The sequence below is a fragment of the Dermochelys coriacea genome, chromosome 1 (assembly GCF_009764565.3).
Source record: "Dermochelys coriacea isolate rDerCor1 chromosome 1, rDerCor1.pri.v4, whole genome shotgun sequence".
Lineage (NCBI taxonomy): Eukaryota > Metazoa > Chordata > Testudines > Dermochelyidae > Dermochelys > Dermochelys coriacea.
In genome coordinates this window covers 322,550,278-322,569,412 of record NC_050068.2, presented here as the reverse complement: position 1 = coordinate 322,569,412, position 19,135 = coordinate 322,550,278, and the positions used below count along the sequence as shown (strand labels likewise).

The 19,135-nt window shown below is 43.5% G+C and overlaps 2 long non-coding RNA genes across 2 annotated transcripts in view; both read left to right on the top strand.

The window, feature by feature from the left end:
* Positions 1–3,996: 3,996 nt before the first annotated feature.
* LOC122456575 overlaps positions 3,997–19,135 on the top strand; it is a 54,227-nt gene continuing 39,088 nt past the window's right edge. The window contains exons 1-2 of the long non-coding RNA XR_006275519.1: positions 3,997–4,046; positions 4,194–4,274. This is a non-coding gene — a long non-coding RNA (uncharacterized LOC122456575). The remainder of the gene's footprint in view (positions 4,047–4,193; positions 4,275–19,135) is intronic.
* Positions 6,692–19,135, top strand: part of LOC122456576 — a 34,917-nt gene continuing 22,473 nt past the window's right edge. The window contains exon 1 of the long non-coding RNA XR_006275520.1: positions 6,692–6,732. This is a non-coding gene — a long non-coding RNA (uncharacterized LOC122456576). The remainder of the gene's footprint in view (positions 6,733–19,135) is intronic.

Here is a 19,135-nt window from a genome sequence, read left to right as displayed (position 1 = left end):
CCTTAGCTGAGCAAGTGGAGAGGGGAGCCTCTGGCTCGCTCACCTCCGGCACCCTCGCCCAGGGGTGGGAGTGGCTCTCTCAGGCAGCCGGCAGCCTGCCATACTGCAGAGCAGTTTCTCAGTGGACGGAAGGAGCTGGTCCTGCCCCTTCACTCCTTACCAGTGAGTGAGCACCCAGGTTTTTTTTGTGGATGCTCCAGCCCCAGAGCACCCATGGAGTCAGTGCCTATGTGTTCACTGGCACTGCCAGGCATCCCAGGGGATCAACAGAGAATGCATAACCTAGTTCAATATATTACGTTACTCTGGTCATACTCATTCCCCATCCAACAGCACTAACTTCTGGGACAACTCAGGAGTTAATTGTCCCCTGGTGGAGTGAGGAATTGTGGGCACTCTTCCTGCAAGTCTGCTTGTGGGCAGACTTCCAGACACCGGCTCCCTGAACCCTGGATATGTCAATGTAGCCAGCATGTCCAACGGCTGAATTAAGACTTACCTATAGAAAATATTAAATTACCCTTGACTGATCTCAAAACAGATACACAATATTGAAAAGGAAAATATTCAAGCCCTTGGAAGCATCCCTTCCAGGCTTTATGTCTGTTTTAAATACGCTGCAATGCTGTGACAAAACAGTTTTACTATCATTTATTTGAAAAAAAAATGCAGGAAACGTCCCCTTGTTCTTTTGCTTTTCAAATCCTCGATCACCCAGGTTACATTCTGAGCACAATGACATGTTACAGCTGTAACGATGACAGGCTGCTTGATCTTGTATTAAACAGCAATTTTACTTTAATTGTTGTTTTTCATTGCTTAAACAATGGCAGCCCAATACTCTGTTGTTTCTGGCAATTCATGCTGACCATGCATCACACAAACAGCTCCTTTACTTGTTCTCTGTTTCCTTACTCATTTCCAGGGCCAGCTCTACGTTTTTTGCCGCCCCAAGCAGAAAAAACAAAAACAAAAAAAACCTGCGGAATACACTGCTGGCGGAGAGAACAAGAACATTGGAGGGAGCTGCCGCCGAATTGCCGCCACGGGAAACAATGGAGAGGTGTTGCCGCTGAATTACTGCCAGGGCTGCTGCTGGAGTGCCACCCCAAGAACAGCCGGAGTGCCGCCCCTTCAGCAGCGCTTCCCCAGGCACCAGCTTCCTTAGCTGGTGCCTAGAGCCGGCCCTGCTCATTCCCCTATTATTAAAGGCCTTATTACTGTGTCATCTCTTAACAAGCATGCAGACATGGCCTATGTACAAATCCAGTTTTTATTTCCTATGTACTGCATGCTTACATTTCTAAGAACACTCCTAATGTGCAAAGAGCAGCCACCCCTTTGTCTGTAGTGCTTGTTTGCCAGTAACAGAGGAGGCACATACAAAACAGTCTTCAACAATATTATCTGATCTCTTCACCGTCTAGCTTTTGAGGCAGTTCCAAAACACAGGTGGCATTGTGCTCGCCTTTAAAAATGCGAGTAAGAAGGATGGATTTTCATTTGCTGCCATGAGCATAACAAGAGAAAATAAAAGCTTGAAGATAGATTCCTTCGAAGAACCTATCGGGATTTATTTGCTGGCGTTTGCATTTCCATGGAGAAGCTCATTGTGGCCCCGGAGTATTTCTTTCTGTTCTAATGGTCTAGTCAGATGCAAACATTTGGGGCCTAGCTTGTTATAACTGAATTTGAAAGTAATGTGCCAACCCAGAGCATGGCATAATGGAATCATTTATTTTTCCTGACCTCCTTTCTTCTGCTGGTACCTTTTTGATTATGTAAAGTGATGAATCAACCAAGAGCAACTCCAGAGACTTCCTGGCTTGCACAAAATCCCACTCTTACTGTAACCAAGGTGCAAGCAATGCACCCACTAATGAATTCATTGGAGGGCAACATTCATTGTTTGGAAGGAAGCAAGGCTAGAATCACACTAAAATTTTTTGTCTAATTCCTAATTTGGGAGACTGGGTAACTATCTAGTTATTTTTTGTTTTTAAAGAAGTCAATACATATTCTCAGTGTGACCCCATTAAAAGCTATAGTGACATCAAGTTTCACATAAGAATGTTCATGTTATCACGTCTTTTGGCTTTCCTACTTTACTTTCAGTGTGTCATATACAGCGTGTGCTGAGGGACTGCTGGAATTCAATTATCACCCGTCACTGTTATTTATATTGATTTGTAGATCATCCGTTGTGACAAGTTCATTGTGCAGCCTTAACAGGCCTTAATGGCGTTACTGTTTATTAATAGTAATGCACCCGTCAACTTCAAGTCTTACATTAAATGTAAGCTAGTTCATTGTCTGAAAGCTCAGTGGTGCCAGTGTATGGTAGGTAGGGGTGACAATAAGACTGTCACTAATGTGCTACAACACTGCCCTTTATGCTAAGCCTCTACAAACATGTCAAGGAGCAATTCCTCTAATTAATGAGCTCCCACAGATTATTTTTCTTCTACAGATTTCTGAGCATAAAAAGCAGTTTCTTCAAATGGACAATTAAGTAATAAAGAGGTGTAAGTAATCGAACATTTGTCATACAAATAATTGCCAGTTAATGTTCCTAATGTGCTAACAATGCTTTCTAGTTCTCACTCCTTTAAGGTGTTCTTTGCTACGGAGCGTCTCCTTGCAATTCCTCCCTGCCTGGCTTTTGTGCTGCTTCTGCAATTACTGACTGTGCTCAGTAGATAGCACTGCAGCATACAGGATCTTCTGAGCTGGTTTAGCACATGTCTGGTGACAAACAATAAAAAGGATGAAGATTAACATTCCAAATAGTTAGCACATCAGAATAGAACACTAAACCCAAGAATATTACAGAGAATATAGAGGTGAAAAATCATGTGCGCCACGGGGCTCTTTTTATGGCAAGCTGTGTAGAGTTTTATAATGAGGGCAGAGTTCACTGGTGATTATTGCGGGGAAGAGTTTTCATGGAAGGCTATTTTTCTTTCATTTCTGAATCCCTGCTCTATTAAAGATCCTTAGGAAAAGTGTGTTATATTTCTGTTGAACAGCACTGGGCCAGCTGTACCATGAGGCAGGAATGTTTAGGAACAGGGCAACATAATGGATAAACAAATGTCCTGAATTGCTATATGATGGATTATGTTTCACAGTGTACGCTGTTTACTGTAGCACACCAGCAATATTAGAGGGATAAACAGCTGCACGGTTCATACAAACCAGTATACTGGCTGTTTACAACATTTAGAGGCCTCATTTCCAAAATGAAGCTATGTGTGTTTGCCTGGATGTAGATTTGTATATTTCCCCGCTGTGCTGTGATCTTAACCATGTGACAGTTAACAAGCTGGGTTATTTTTTTTATCCAATGCAACATGTACTGATAATTCCAGGAGGAGGTTGCCTTGAAAAAGCCATAAAATTTAATTAAGGCATGGGGCCAAGCGATTGCATGAGCCTGGGAGGAAGTAGGTGCAAATTCTTTTTCAAGATGCAGATATCAGCACATCAGACTCATCTGTAGCAGCACAGCTCTGCTATGTGAGTTATTTACTATGACAGCAGAGTCCAGTATCATTTACAAGCCCCTTCCAGAAAGTGTGCTGCTTCCTGGTATGTTGTTCAGTGGCACTGAGCACCTTCAAAGGAATACATTTATGTGCTCAGTTTGCCGTTTCCCCTAGTCTGTTGTGTTTCCCTACAGGCATCAGTCCATACATTCTTTCCCTTACTAGGATGAGGAGGAATGGGTTGCATTTTTTAATAATATATATATTAAAGAGAGAGATGCACACTTATGTTATTCCTGTGAAATACAATTAGGATTTTTTTTCCCTTTCTTGGATTCAGTTTTCTAAGTGAATTCAGCCGGAGTTGCCACTTTTGATGATGAGATGTGACCTGTTTTAATCACCACTGTCCACTGTCAAGCCTGTCAGGCAATTTAGCTTCAGGTGCATAATGGCAAGTTATTATAGGGAGAGAATCATTTTAAGTTTCTAGACAGTGGGAGCAGTCCCAGAATCCATTACTGACTGATTAAATTACCCAGATTTCTGCGTGTGAAGGTTTGTTACAGCAGCATGTAATCCACGGGAGTAACTAATCATATCATATTGATTTAGATGCTGCTAGAATGAGAAATCTAATTGTAATACTGTGAAAGCTTCTCAGAGAATCTGTACTAATGATTGCATTTGTAATCCCATTTGCAGGTGAAAGTTCTAAAAGACATCCGTGAGGCGAATATCAATGCTGCAGTTTTGGACAGGGCATTGGAAATCAAGCTGCAGAAGGTGAGGCTGCTAGAGGTTATCTTGATGACTCAGTAGTGCCACAAGGTTCTACCATTCTAGCTTGCCCCTCTGCTGTTCTCTACCATACCTACAGAAAGAAATATGCAAGTTGCATGCAAATATGAAGAAAATCTGAAGGATTTGACCTTCGGTCTTGCTAAACCTTAGTATTCATTTCAGTAAGGTTGCTAAACTTTTATCTGTGCCTTTAGGTTTGTGTAGAGAGTGATATCCTTGGTCTCCTCCCTCTCCACATATGAGAACAAACAGGTCTGAAAAACACTTCTCATTCAGGGCAATGAAATGATGGCCTGCTTTTTATCTGGAGTGCTTTGTTGCTCTTTAGTTACTCTTTAGATGTTAAAAAGAAATTCTATAGTGCTCCTTTAGTGGGTTCAGTGACTATCAGCAACTTAACCTTGTGTGTGTGTGTGTGTGTGTGTGTGTGTGTACATTAGGCTATCCAAATTGTTTTCTATTTAGTGAAATGTATTTCACTATAGAGAGAGTCATTTATGTCATTTAAGTCATTTAGAGGGTCATTTACTATAGAGAAAGTATATTTAATGTTTTTAATCTGTTGTCTGTGTAATGTTGAAGTGGGATGACCTGCAGACTGTATAAATACAACACAATGGCTCGTGTAGCATACTTGTTGACAAGGGATTATTTTACTAAACCAGGATATTCCCTCTTCTGAGCTGCAGTGATTGTGTTTTAGGAGCAATGTAAGCAATTATACAGCATATCAAGCTAACTCATTCTTATCACTCACTAACAAGGTTTGTGTGTTAGCAAATGATTAGATGTGCAAGATGAGGACAAGTGATCTGACCAGTTACAAACCAGCTGTGCGTACCATTCTTTGGAAAGAGTTTCAAATACTTTCACAAAGCAAAAGCAAGGATTCCACTGGGCCACCAGATCATTCTTTTGTTTTCAGATGAATTTGGGACCGATGAAAATGACTGACTTGACTAATAGCAACGGCTAGTGCCAAGTGACTGGAGTTTTCTCACAAAACGTTTAAAGCCTAATTTGCAACATCGTTGTGCCTTGGGTGTTAACTCAGTCCATTTTTTGATACAGAAAGAGACTGACATTTGTAGACAGAATAATCATCCCCCTTAGGAAAAAGGTTGGTGTTGGACTTTGTCTCAATGGACTTTGTCTCAGTGACTGCTTCTTGGAGCAGGAACCCACAAGGGGAGAGGCAACTCTTGATCTAATCCGGAGTGGAGCGCAGGATCTGGTCCAAGAGGTAACTATAACAGGACCATAGTGGAAATAGTGACCATAATATAATAACATTTAACATTCCTGTGGTGGGAAGAACACCTCAACAGCTCAACACTGTGGCATTTAATTTCAGAAAGGGGAACTTTGCAAAAATGAGGCGATTAGTTAAACAGAAATTAAAAGGCACAGTGACTAGAGTGAAATCCCTGCAAGCTGCATGGACACTTTTCAAAGACACCATAATAGAGGCTCAACTTAAATGTATACCCCAAATTAAAGAGCACAGTAAAAGAACTAAAAAAGAGCCACCATGGCTTAACAACCATGTAAAAGAAGCAGTGAGAGGTAAAAAGGCATTTTTTAAAAAGTGGAAGTCAAATCCTAGTGAGGTAAATAGAAAGGAGCAGAAACACTGCCAAATTCAGTGTAAAAATGTCATAAGAAAAGCCCAGTGGTGAGCTGGAGCCAGTTCGCACCGGTTTGCGCGAACCGGTTGTTAAATTTAGAAGCAGTTTTAGAACCGGTAGTTAGGGCTCCCTGAGCTCCCAGCCGGGGGGGCTCCCCTGCCTTCTCCCCCCTCCCAGAGCCTCAGTATGTGGCGCCGCTGGCACCAGCGCTCTGGACCGCTTTGAGCGGCGTGTTAAGGGGCTGGGGCTGCGATCTCCAGCCCGCGGCGCGGCATCCATACATGCTGTCCTGAGCAGCATCGTAAGGGGGCTGGGAGGAGGGGTTGCATAAGGAGTAGGGAGTGGTTGGAGGGGGCGGAGGTTCTGGGGGGGGGGCGGTCAGGGGATGGGGAACAAGGGGGGTTGGGGAGGCAGGCGCCACCCCAGAAAGTTCCAGCCAGGCTGGGGCTCCCCCCCAGGCCAAGGGGGCCCCGACTTGCGGCGCTAGGGAGGGTGCATGGTGTAGGGCTCAGTGTTATAGATGGAGGCTGTTGGAGACAGGACCGGCTCTAGGCACCAGCCGAACAAGCAGGTGCCTTGTGGCAGCACAGCTCTAGGGGCAGAATTGTGGCGCCGGCCATGCCGCCCCTAGAAACGTGCCCCCGCTGCCCTAGCTCGCCTCCGCCCGCTCCCCTGAGCACGTTGCCGCCACCCTGCTTCTCCCCGCCCCTCCCTCCCAGGCTTGCCGCGCGCCAAAAAGCTGTTTTGCGTGGCAAGCCTGGGAGGGAGAGAGGAGAAGCCAAGCGGCGGCATACTGTGGGGAGCCAGCGGCGGTGAGCTGGGGCGGGGAGCGGTTCCTCTACCCCCCCCCCGTTACTTCCTGCGCTCCCTCGCTCACCTCCGCTCCGCCTGCTCCCCTGAACCCGCTGCCTCTCCCTCGCCTGAGAGGGAGGGGGGAGAAGAGGAGCGGCAGCATGTTCGGGGGAGCGAGCGGAGTGGAGGTGGGCGAGGGCAGGGAGTTGCAGGGGGAAGCGGTAGGAAGCAATGGGGAGGGGGGGGGAAATGTGGCACGCTCAGGGGGAGGCGGTGGGGCCGGGGATTTGGGGAAGGGGTTGGGAAGGGACGGAGCTGGAGGCGGGGGGGGGGCATGAAAAAAAAGCAGGAGTGGCCAACATTTTTTTTTTTGCTCGGGGAGGCAAAAATCCTAGAGCCGGCCCTGGTTGGAGAAGGGGCTCAGTGCTAGAGGGGGGTGCATGGAGCAGCACCATTTGGGGAGCGTGGGGCTATGGAAGGGCGGCGGGGCCCCGCGTCCTGTCTCGGGGCAGGGGCCGTGCTGCAGCTGGTACCTGCGTTTCGCAGCCATCCGGGCAGCCGCTCTGGGGCCCTGCGCGCGGAGGCCGATCCGATGCCGCCTTGCTCAGCAGCTGCGGCCGACCTCCATGCTGCTTCCTGCCCAGCCCAGGAAGTGCGACCAGCTGTGCTGGGCAGGGAGATCAGGCACCATGTGACTGGGCGCCGCATAGGGCCAGGGAGCCAGGCCCCTGGCAGCAGCAGCCTCCTTTGCCCCAGGAGCCGGGCAGGGCCGGCTGGTGCCATGGCTGGGGGCTGCCTTGGGCATGCTGGGGCGAGCCCCGCCCAGTCTCTCCTGCTCTTGCAGTTGTGGGGCTGTCCAGCCTCCGCCGCTTGGAGAAAGTGAATAAAGGAAAAGTTATTTACTTGTTCCCATAATATAAGAACTAGGGGCCACCAATGAAATTAATGGGTAGCAGGTTTAAAACAAATGAAAGGAAGTTCTTCACTCAGTGCACAGTCAACCTGTGGAACTCCTTGCCTGAGGAGGTTGTGAAGGCTAGGACTATAACAGGGTTTAAAAGAGAACTGGATAAATTCATGGAGGTTAAGTCCATTAATGGCTATTAGCCAGGATGGGTAAGGAATGGTGTCCCTAGCCTCTGTCTGTCAGAGGGTGGAGATGGATGGCAGGAGAGAGATCACTTGATCATTACCTGTTAGGTTCACTCCCTCTGGGACACCTGGCATTGGCCACTGTTGGTAGAAAGGATACTGGGCTGGATGGACCTTTGGTCTGACCGAGTATGGCCATTTTTATGTTCTTATGTTCCCTTGTGAAGGTTTTGTTGGTGGTGCCAATAATCAAGTGTCCTCTGCGAACCTGGAACTTCTGGAGGGCGGGGGGTGGAGGAGTGGGCAATGTTCTCTGGTCAGGCCCAATGTGTTTCACATAAGACTGGGGACAGGGCAACGGTGGCTTTCCGAGCCCATCTTTCCTTGACCTGCTTACCCTGAAGACTGCACTAAACTGCACCAGATACAAATGGCCCACAGGGTTCATTCTAGCAGCTGGGAATTGCTGGACTCCAGAGATGCTCCAGGAAAGACCCCTTTTTCCCAGACACATTGGCTAATACACTAAGAGTTGGGAGCCGGGGCGGAAGTAGAGACTGCTACAATGGCTCTATGCCACCCAAAGATTTCCTTGAGTAGGGAAGGATCCTCCACTGTCTGAATTTGCTAGGTTTAAGGCAGCTTTGCTCTGGAAAGCCAGCAGAAAAGCTAGCCTAATGGGCTGGAGAATTTAGCCTTATATGAGGGTATGATAAACTTTATTTGTATTGATTTTTCAATCAAAATTCTATGTAACCTTAGAAAAAAGAAAACCTTACAGCTGCTGCTTTGCAAGGCCATCAAGTCTCTTGTAACTCCAGAAACCCTGTAAAGGATATTGCCCATATGCTAGCCCTTTTTACAGGATATAACGACTAGATGATCAGAATGGTCTCTTCTGACCTTAGTATCTATGCTTCAGATATTCCCTTTCAGTCTGCCTTCTGGCTGTGAAGAGATAGGAGATTTGGAGAAATATAGGTGTCTTAGACAGACATTAATATTCTCCAAGCTGGGTTTAAAGTTTTTGTACAGTAAAGGCTTATTTCTGTAGCAGTATATTTCCTTGCATAAGTCAGACATAGTTCAATCCCAGTCGTAACAGTAACAGGCTGCACAACAGGGAGAATTTTAAAAATTCTGCATATTTTATTTGTCAAAATAACACAATATAATCACACCAGTTTCAATTATTTTGATAATCTATTTCCAAATACCTGTCAGCAAGTATGTCTGTAACAGTACAGACAACAAAAGATTCAGGAAATTATTTTTTGACAAATAGATTCCTTTCTAGGCATATTAATACAGAACTTTGAGTAATAATTCATTTAAAGTACAATACAGAAACATATTTCCTGCACCCCTCAGAAGCAATGCAAAGGCTTGGGGGAATCAGGGGTTATGGAGGAACTGAGGGATGGGGAAGTAATTGCTGGGAAGAAGCCTGGAAGTGAACATGGAGGGTTGTTGTGTATGGCTGGGAGAAGTATTGAACAGTTCTTTATTTTTTTGGGGTGGGGGAAAGATTGTTAAGGAGTTGGGGAGCCTCTCCCATGCAGACCCTGGCTGACCCCAAGCCTCTCCCATTCAGTCAGGCACATCTGCCCCTGTCTCCATGTGTCCCTTCACTCCCCCATCCCCATCCCTATGTGTCCCTGCACTGCTCTCCTTTCCCCATCTTCATGTGGTCTTGCACCACCTCCCATTCAGCCCCGATCTGTGTTGCCACCCCACTAGCTCCTGTGCCCCTGCCCCAGTTCGTCCCCCATTAGCCCTTCTGGACCCCAGTCTGTGATCTCACCAGCAGCCCCGTGTGTCTCACTCTGTCCCCCCATATCCTATGCCTCCTCACCTGGCCCCACAGGCACATTGCTGTGAGGAATGCAGCCTCTGAACCCCCCCTCACCTCACTGTGGCTGGGTGCTCCTGCCCCTGAGCCACCTGCCATCTCTTCTGGCATCACAGCATCCCCTGGTGGACGAAAGGTGTAATTGCAGCAATTCTCCAGCAGAATGTATTATCTGTGGGGGACATGAATTCTGCACATGCGCAGTGGCGCCGAATTCCCTCAGGATTAATAATAATAGCAAATTGTACAACTTTACATCTTATGTTTAGCAGCAATGGACCTGGGTATGACAGGGTAAGTGATCCTGTATCTATTGAAGCAGCTAAATTAGAAATTCTATGTATTAATTACCTAAGCTTACAATGTGTCACACAACTTCTGCCCCAGCTAATAAACACTATAGCTGCTTACTCATTGTTTATTTACTCAGAATTCAGGAAAATAATTAGTTCATAAATCATATGAATTTTGGTTAAACTGTTAATGAAGGTTTCACAAGGTGGTGCTGTTATACAGAGTCTTCTAATTTATTTTCTGGGGGGACATGTGACCAAATGTTCAGTCTTGGGACTGAACATGTTATCCTCGTGGGAGCAGCGTGAACACCAGAAGAGTTAACTCACTTTCTTAGTCATTGATTGCAGCCAGTTCTTGAGGCAGAATTGCTGTCTGGGAACTGGGCATTGGTGTTGGACTGAGATTTCTGAAAGAAAGGATTGTCTGTCTGCAAACTGTATGACCAACTTTTTTTCTGGGACTGGTATATGTGTCTAAATAAAACAAGCAACACTTAGAATATACCCAGATTCTGCGTGGCTGATTTCTCCTCCTGTGGGAAGCCGCCCTGGACATCTGCAATTGCTCAGCATTTGCGTAATAATATGGCATCTGCAATAATTTGCGCAATTATTTGACCAATAATATTCCCAATAATATGGGGAATCTGAACTGTGCTCTCAATTGCAATTTCTCTCTGGGTTCCTCTTGATTGGATATGTGGCTACTCTACTCAATGGACATATGGTCATTTTTATCAAGGCCTAACTGGGTTAGGATTTTACCTCCAGAACAGTTCACCAGATTTCTTATTGCCTTATCAACAGGCAGAACTACAGTGTAGCTTTGATTTGGTTTTCTAAAGTTCCCAATCTTTGGCTGGTAGTTCTATCTATCTATCAGTCATCTCTGGATTGACTTGTTTTCTATAGTATCCGTTACCATAGAATACGCGAGCACTTCCAATGTAGTGTAAATGATACAGAATCAGGCCCAGAAACTTCTAGGTATTTGATATGGAAAGTCAGCCATGACATATTAAGATGAGACAATGAATGTGGCTTTTTATTGTGAACAAAACAAGATCTGAACTCAAGAATTTGTATGTGAAAAGCTCATTAATTGACTCCTTGGGCTGGCCATCCGTCACTGTAATCCTGAATGAAGACTGGCTCTGTTCAGAGTAACTGATAATGCAATGGTTTTTAGATTCCCCCAAAAGCAGTTTAGCATATAAGCTTATAGACCATTAGGTGTTAATAACTAAACTTTGGTTAATATATTATTATTATTTATTATTATGGTAATTCCCATCCTATACCCAGGTGATCTCTTTTCCTGATCTCCATAGCTACTGAAATTATGTGCAAAGTAAAAGCTTTTTGAAAAAAGCACTAATAAATACTGGCATAACATCCCAGTATTGGAATTAAGAGTCAAATAAATTACCCAAATGTCTTAAACAGTTTTGAGTGAAGGACTTCTGTGTTCTCAATTAAAGTGCAAAGTCATTGGGACAGATTCTAAATAAATGAAAAAGTGGTTGCATTGACATCAATGAGTTACTCCAGGTTGACACTGGTATAGTTCACAGTTTCACATGGTTTTGATCCAAACCAGGTTAATTTGGGAAGTTTGGGTTGAATTATGGGATTTGCTCAAAGCAGAAGTCAGAAAAAGTGAATCACACAAAAACAAAATCAAACGAAAGGTTCAAATGAACTCTGCAAACAAAACCTGCTGAGTTTTGCACAGCTCTAGTCTATCACAACAGAAGCCTCAATGAGTAATTTTTCTCCAGTGGTGTTGATTTTATTTGAACTGTTTGTAAAATGTCAGACTGCCAGAGTATATAATAACCCTGTAGGGATAGACATTGTAGTTAACCCTTCGTAGTCATTAGTTCTAGTGCAGAGTCAGGCACTTTGCCTAGGACTCTTAGTGTGATATTTCCTAAACAAACAGGCTGCAGTGCTTACTCACATATTCTGCACAGTTATAGGCATTATGTACCTTACATACAGTTAATCTGTATCACAGATGTAAGTCTTGATGGGCTACATTTCTGTTTCTCCAGTATATTCTGTTTTTTATCTCAGTCAGCATATAACATTCCACCAGAGAAGAATTATTTCCACAATTAGATTAGTGCTGCATTTATACCGAGTCTGAAGTGTAGGGCTTTACTTACTTTATTCAGTTTGCTATAAATGTTGGAAATAAATTCTGAGAGAGGGAATTGAGCAATTTCTTTTTCACTGCTCTGATACATATTTCTACTTATTTGCCGTGTGTCTTTACTACATTAGAGTTGGTTGTTGAGCAAAGACCAAACTGTGTTTAGAAAGATTGTAAGGTCTCCTACTGTGTGGAAATAACATCAGTATACTATGTTCCAGATGAACAGAGCCCAAATAAGTTTCATGTAAATTTTCCCAAGGTAGGGTTGGAGTTTCATCTACACCAAGATGATTACTGGTCTTGAACCTGAGTGGTGATAAAGAGACACATCTTAATTTCTAAGTTGATGACACTTATGGTTTATTTACACACAACATAGGATCTGAGCTGTGCCAAATTGGTTCAGCACCACAGATTTCTCGTACAAACTTCTATACGACTAGCAACTTTAAATGGCATTCAGTCTAGCTGGAGTCTCCTTTTGTTCTGTACACTCTGCGCTAGCCATGGATGGACATGGTTAGTCTCAGAATTACATTCATGCTTTTTAGGACTTTTCTAAGCAGACATGTTGAATGCAGCTTTTTATTTCTTTAGAAGAGAAGACATTAGCAAGGATAGAAAGGACTGACAGACCACTCATATGCCCCCTACACTTCCAAATAGTTTTACTGAGGGTTTTGCAAGCTTGTTAATCATTATTATGTTCCCTCACTGCATCCTGGCCTTTGTAACCTGTTCTCATTCCATGATCTTAGAGGGCGAATACTTTTATCTCTTTAAAGCTGTCTAAAATGGCAAATAAAAAAGTTATAAGTACATCATATAGTAAGTAGATAGATATATGCACTTCAGAGCCAGATTCTCAAATGTGTTTCTTAAATCACGTATCTAAAATTTGCAAGTGTACAGCTTCTTAAGTGCGAACCACAACATTTGTGAGGGGTGAAAAAACAGTAACTGGGTGTGTAAACAGGCACTGGCCCTTGCAACTTCCTGTCTTCCACTCAGAAAAGGGCACTTATGCATTCAGCTGCATGTATATATGCTAGACTTTATGCAAATATACAAATAACTGTGTGGTGATGAGTGTACAGCAGAAACATAGACATTATAAAATATAAAGATCTAGCAGGTCACCTATGTTATTCCCTTGCCAATGCTGAATTATTCTGTAGAATGGATTTCTAGCATTCTGTGCTTTCTCATGTAGTTTTAAACTTCTCCCCTTGGGAGACTGTTCTACAATCTAATAGATTTCACTGTCAGGAAGTTCTTCCTGAGTCTGTCCGAATTTTCACTTCCTTAATAATTATTTCCTTTCATTTCATTCCTAATAATATCTCCATGTACCTCCTAAATAATTCGTCTTCCTTCTTGGGTGTTCACAACTATCAGAGCTTTGTAAAGTGTGATCATGTGCTGGGCACACACACACACACACAGAATTTTATTATGTATAAAAATGTCAAAGTGTATTGACATGAAATGCACTGTAGTGCACAGCATAACCAAAATCCTACAGCCCTTACTTAGCCAAAACTCCCATGAAAGCCAGGGCAAAGGATTCAGAAGCTGGGATGGTAACACATTTGTATGTGGGCACAAGACATGGCCCATCACTATTCTGCTAATAGAACTGTTTAAACTAAAAGCACTGAAGCAATTTGACTCATTTCAAGGCTGTCTTATCTCTTCATTAGCCTTTGAATTACTATGAAAACATCCGTATTAGTTAAACATACCATCAAGCATTCTTGCTGCTGATCTACCCATCCCATAATGTCCTAGAGGAAAAAGACTGGGTCACGCATCATGCTAAATACAGGGGAGCAGTCACGCTCATTACAATATTCCAAATAGTTCAACACATTCCAAACCTGCTGCCTCTGAAGAGAAGCTGCTATTATGGGATCACTCAATTGGGGTGGCAAAGTTTTTCCATGGGGGTAACATCTGCAGAAGAAATATTCTTAGTGATATTCTCATGGTGTTCTGGTTGCTTCTGCACTGCTGCTGAAATACCATTAAAATAATAATAATTAATAAAAAAAATCTTCCACTTCTATGGAACCTGAAGATCTCAAAGCCATTTACACACATGAATGAATTAAGCAGCTCAGAACCCCACTGAAATAAATACAATCACCCTCATTTTACAGATGACAAAAATGAGGCACAAAGAGACTGCTAAAATTTATCCCCGGTCACACATTAACTTTGTAAGAAATCTGAGAATATAATCCAAACAGAAAAGGAGTACTTGTGGCACTTTAAAGACTAACAAATTTATTAGAGCATAAGCTTTCGTGAGCTACAGCTCACTTCATCGGATGCATTTGGTGGAAAAAACACTGTTCCTCAGATATTCTTGTTAACTGCTGGAAATAGCCTACCTTGCTTGTCACCATGAAAGGTTTTCCTCCTTTCCCCCCTGCTGCTGGTGATGGCTTATCTTAAGTGATCACTCTCCTTACAGTGTGTATGATAAACCCATTGTTTCATGTTCTCTGTGTGTGTATATCAATCTCAGCTCTGTTTTTTCCATCAAATGCATCCGATGAAGTGAGCTGTAGCTCACGAAAGCTTATGCTCTAATAAATTTGTTAGTCTCTAAGGTGCCACAAGTACTCCTTTTCTTTTTGCGAATACAGACTAACACGGCTGCTACTCTGAAACCTGTCATTATGCAAGGCACTGAATTTAGCCGTACAAAGTGGAAATCTGTCAACTTCATGAAAAAACTCGTACAGATACAGACAGACATCATCTTCCTCTCCAAATGCAAACAGATGGATATCATACCAAAAGGACTGAAGGTAAAAAATCTATTACAATCTACATACCACACAGACTATGCTGACAGCTTGTGCCACATACTCTCAAAGAAACTGTGGAACCACCTGATCAACATCCTCGACAGCAAACAGGGAAAGATTAAGAATGAGCTCTCAAAACTGGATACTCTCATAAAGAACCAACCTTCAACACAAACTTCTTCGTGGCTAGACTTTACAAAAACTAGACAAGCCATTTACAACACACACTTTGCTTCTCTACAAAAGAAAAAGGACACTAAGCTATCTAAACTACTACATGCCACAAGGAGCCACAACAGTGGTTCCCGTAACCCACCAATATTAAGCAATATTGTTAATCTATCCAACTATATTCTTAACCCAGCAGAAGAATCTGTCCTATCTCGGGGCCTCTCCTTTTGCCCCTCCACTCCCACGAACATGATACAGTTCTGTGGTGACCTAGAATCCTATTTTCGATGTCTCCGACTCAAGGAATATTTCCAACACACCTCTGACCAACATATTAACCCACAGAGACCTTCCTACCAACACTACAAAAAGAAGGATTCTGGGTGGACTCCTCCTGAAGGTCGAAACAGCAGCCTGGACTTCTACATAGAGTGCTTCTGCCAACGTGCACGAGCTGAAATTGTGGAAAAGCAGCATCGCTTGCCCCATAACCTCAGCCATTCAGAACACAATGCCATCCACAGCCTCAGAAACAACTCTGACATCATAATCAAAAAGGCTGACAAAGGAGGTGCTGTCGTCATCATGAATAGGTCGGAGTATGAACAAGAGGCTACTAGGCAGCTCTCCAACACCACTTTCTACAAGCCATTACCCTCTGATCCCACTGAGAGTTACCAAAAGAAACTACAGCATTTGCTCAAGAAACTCCCTGAAAAAGCACAAGAACAAATCCGCACACACACACCCCTAGAACCCCAACCTGGGGTATTCTATCTGCTACCCAAGATCCATAAACCTGGAAATCTTGGACGCCCCGTCATCTCAGGCATTGGCACCCTGACAGCAGGATTGTCTGGCTATGTAGACTCCCTCCTCAGGCCCTACGTTACCAGCACTCCCAGCTATCTTCGAGACACCACTGACTTCCTGAGGAAACTACAGTCCATTGGTGATCTTCCTAAAACCACCATCCTAGCCACTATGGATGTAGAAGCCCTCTACACCGACATTCCACACAAAGATGGACTACAAGCCGTCAGGAACAGTATCCCTGATACTGTCACGGCTAACCTGGTGGCTGAACTTTGTTGGATAGATTAACACAAACTTCCTCGTGGCTGGACTTTACAAAAACTAGACAAGCCATTTACAAAACACACTTTGCTTCTCTACAAAAGAAAAAGGACACTAAGCTATCTAAACTACTATATGCCACAAGGGGCCACAACAATGGTTCCCGTAACCCACACAGCAATATTGTTTTCCTCCCCCCCCCCGCTGCTGGTGATGGCTTATCTTAAGTGATCATTCTCCTTACAGTGTGTATGATAAACCCATTGTTTCATGTTCTCTGTGTGTGTATATCAATCTCAGCTCTGTTTTTTCCACCAAATGCATCCGATGAAGTGAGCTGTAGCTCACGAAAGCTTATGCTCTAATAAATTTGTTAGTCTCTAAGTGCCACAAGTACTCCTTTTCTTTTTGCGAATACAGACTAACACGGCTGCTACTCTGAAACCTATAATCCAAACAGTTTGACTTTCTATCCTGTGGTTTAACCACGAGATCGACCTTCCTTTCTAAACAGACAAGGCAGCGTGTGTTAAGTTCCTATCACCCAGTATCATATTTAGTGGCGTTACTGTACAAAACTCTCTATGCTGACAAGCTCAAAGAAAAGTGATTGATAGCTAGAGAATTTTCTCCTTCTCACAGTGTGATAATAATGGACAAAGACAAAGAGGTTGGAGCAGGGAATTGACTGTTTCCTAACTATGTTGTTTAAAGTAACAACTTTGTGGCTTATTTCATAGAGTTCAGACCCTTAAAGAAGGGTATGTTGGGGGCCCCTGGAGTGACCTGGGGATTTCTGACTGGGATTCTGAATCAGTTGCTGCATGACTTCATAGTTCACAGAACCTCCAGAGGAGTCTATGTGGAGTGGTATTGATTGGTCACAATACAGAATACAGTAAAATGAGAGTCAGATTAGTCCAAGAGACAGAAACTCCTGGCTGCTCTGTTTATTTTGGGGTTCTTTTCATTTTTCCCCACTGTAATTGAGGACTAGGCTGACAGAGGTGACACAAAAAGAAAAGGAGTACTTGTGGCACCTTAGAGACTAACAAATTTATTAGAGCATAAGCTTTCGTGAGCTACAGCTCACTTCATCGGATGCCTCCGATGAAGTGAGCTGTAGCTCACGAAAGCTTATGCTCTAATAAATTTGTTAGTCTCTAAGGTGCCACAAGTACTCCTTTTCTTTTTGCGAATACAGACTAACACGGCTGCTACTCTGAAACCTGTGATTATGCAAGAGGTGACACAGATTCTCTTCCTGTGGGCTGCTTCTCCAGATATTCTTTTCTCCACTGGAAACTGAAGTCATTGTAAATGACTCTCCAGCAGCTCTGGCACACAGTTATGTGATTAGGGCACTGACTTATCTGACGATATTGCTTCATATTACATTTGAGACAGTAAATGCATTCCCTCTCTTGGAACCACCTCGCTGAGTGCCCCAGGTGCTTAAGACTTTTACAGTAGTATATGAATCCATCACGGAACCCTACAGCAACAACTGCATTACCCTCCCCGAGCCACTAACAAAAGAGATCCTTGAAGATTTTCACATCTCTTGGGGAGAAATATGTATCCATTTGTGTGAGGATTTGTTGTTTCAGTCCCAGAAATAACTCCCTGATACCTACCTACTTATTTTAAAAGTGTACTTAAGTTACAACCAGTGATCAAGGAGATGCTGTACAGTGGAAATGAGCCTTCAGTAGGGAACAAGTGCTGCAGCAAAAGAATTGTGGACAGAGCAGGCTTCATGCCAATACAGAAACCAGCCTCGGATATGAATAATATTGAGCAGAGAATAAAAGCAATTAAGGAACACATTCTATTTGTCACTATGGACAGTATGTGCACAGCCCATAAATCTGCTGTACTTAGCGGTTGTTACACAACAGAAATCTGTTTTTTAGTTGGTACATATTTGCCACCAAAGGTTTAAATTAATCCATTTAAAGCAAACTGTAAACAAATCTCCCTGGGAACTAATCAAACTTCTCACCCTTAGAGGATGACTGATAGTGTTTCTTTCTACTGTAAAACAGACCTTAAGAGGTACCTGTTGAGCGCCAAAGGTCTGCTCAGTTCCAGTATTGGTGGGAGAACACCCCTTTATCCCTTATGGGGGAAATCTTGTCTATTTCAAAACATCATTCAGTAATAATGTGAAACCCTCTTAAGCAAATAAATGCTAGAGAAACAAGACTATGTAAGAACTATACATTTGCTGTTCAGCCATGTCTGCGCTGGAAGCAGTTTGACCCTGTACCACTGACTTTGTCTGCTTTTTTTTAAGTAAAAGAAAGAGACAGTCCAGCATCTCTAAAGGAATCTAAAGATTTTGACCGTCCCTGATGGTGAGTGGGATTTCTGGCTGTCACAGTGCTGACGGCTAGGCTCTTGTTTACAGAAGAGCCTTCTCTTTTAGCTACAGTCTGTTAACCAGGATAAGCCCTAAAACATGCAACTCATTGTTCCTTTGAGAGTAACAGTTCAGGTCACATTTTATTTTATGGTCTCTAGCAACCTTTCCTCTCCTGTTAATTATCATAGAATATCAGGGTTGGAAGGGACCCCAGAAGGTCATCTAGTCCAACCCCCAAATTATGATAATAAGAAATGTAATAAGAAAAATATTCATTAATTGTTCAGATTTTGTATGCCCTACAGTGGGAGCTACCCAAGATAAGATGTGCAAGTTTGCGGATGACAATAAGATGGAGTGAGAGGTAGATATGCTGGAGGATAGGGATAGGGTCCAGAGTGACCTAGACAAATTGGAGGATTGGGCCAAAAGAAATATGATGAGGTTCAACAAGGTCAAGTGCAGAGTCCTGTACTTAGGACGGAAGAATCCCTGCTACAGGCTGGGGACAGACTGCTAAGCGGCAGTTCAGCAGAAAAGCTCCTGGGGATTACAGTGGATGAGAAGCTGGATATGAATCAACAGTG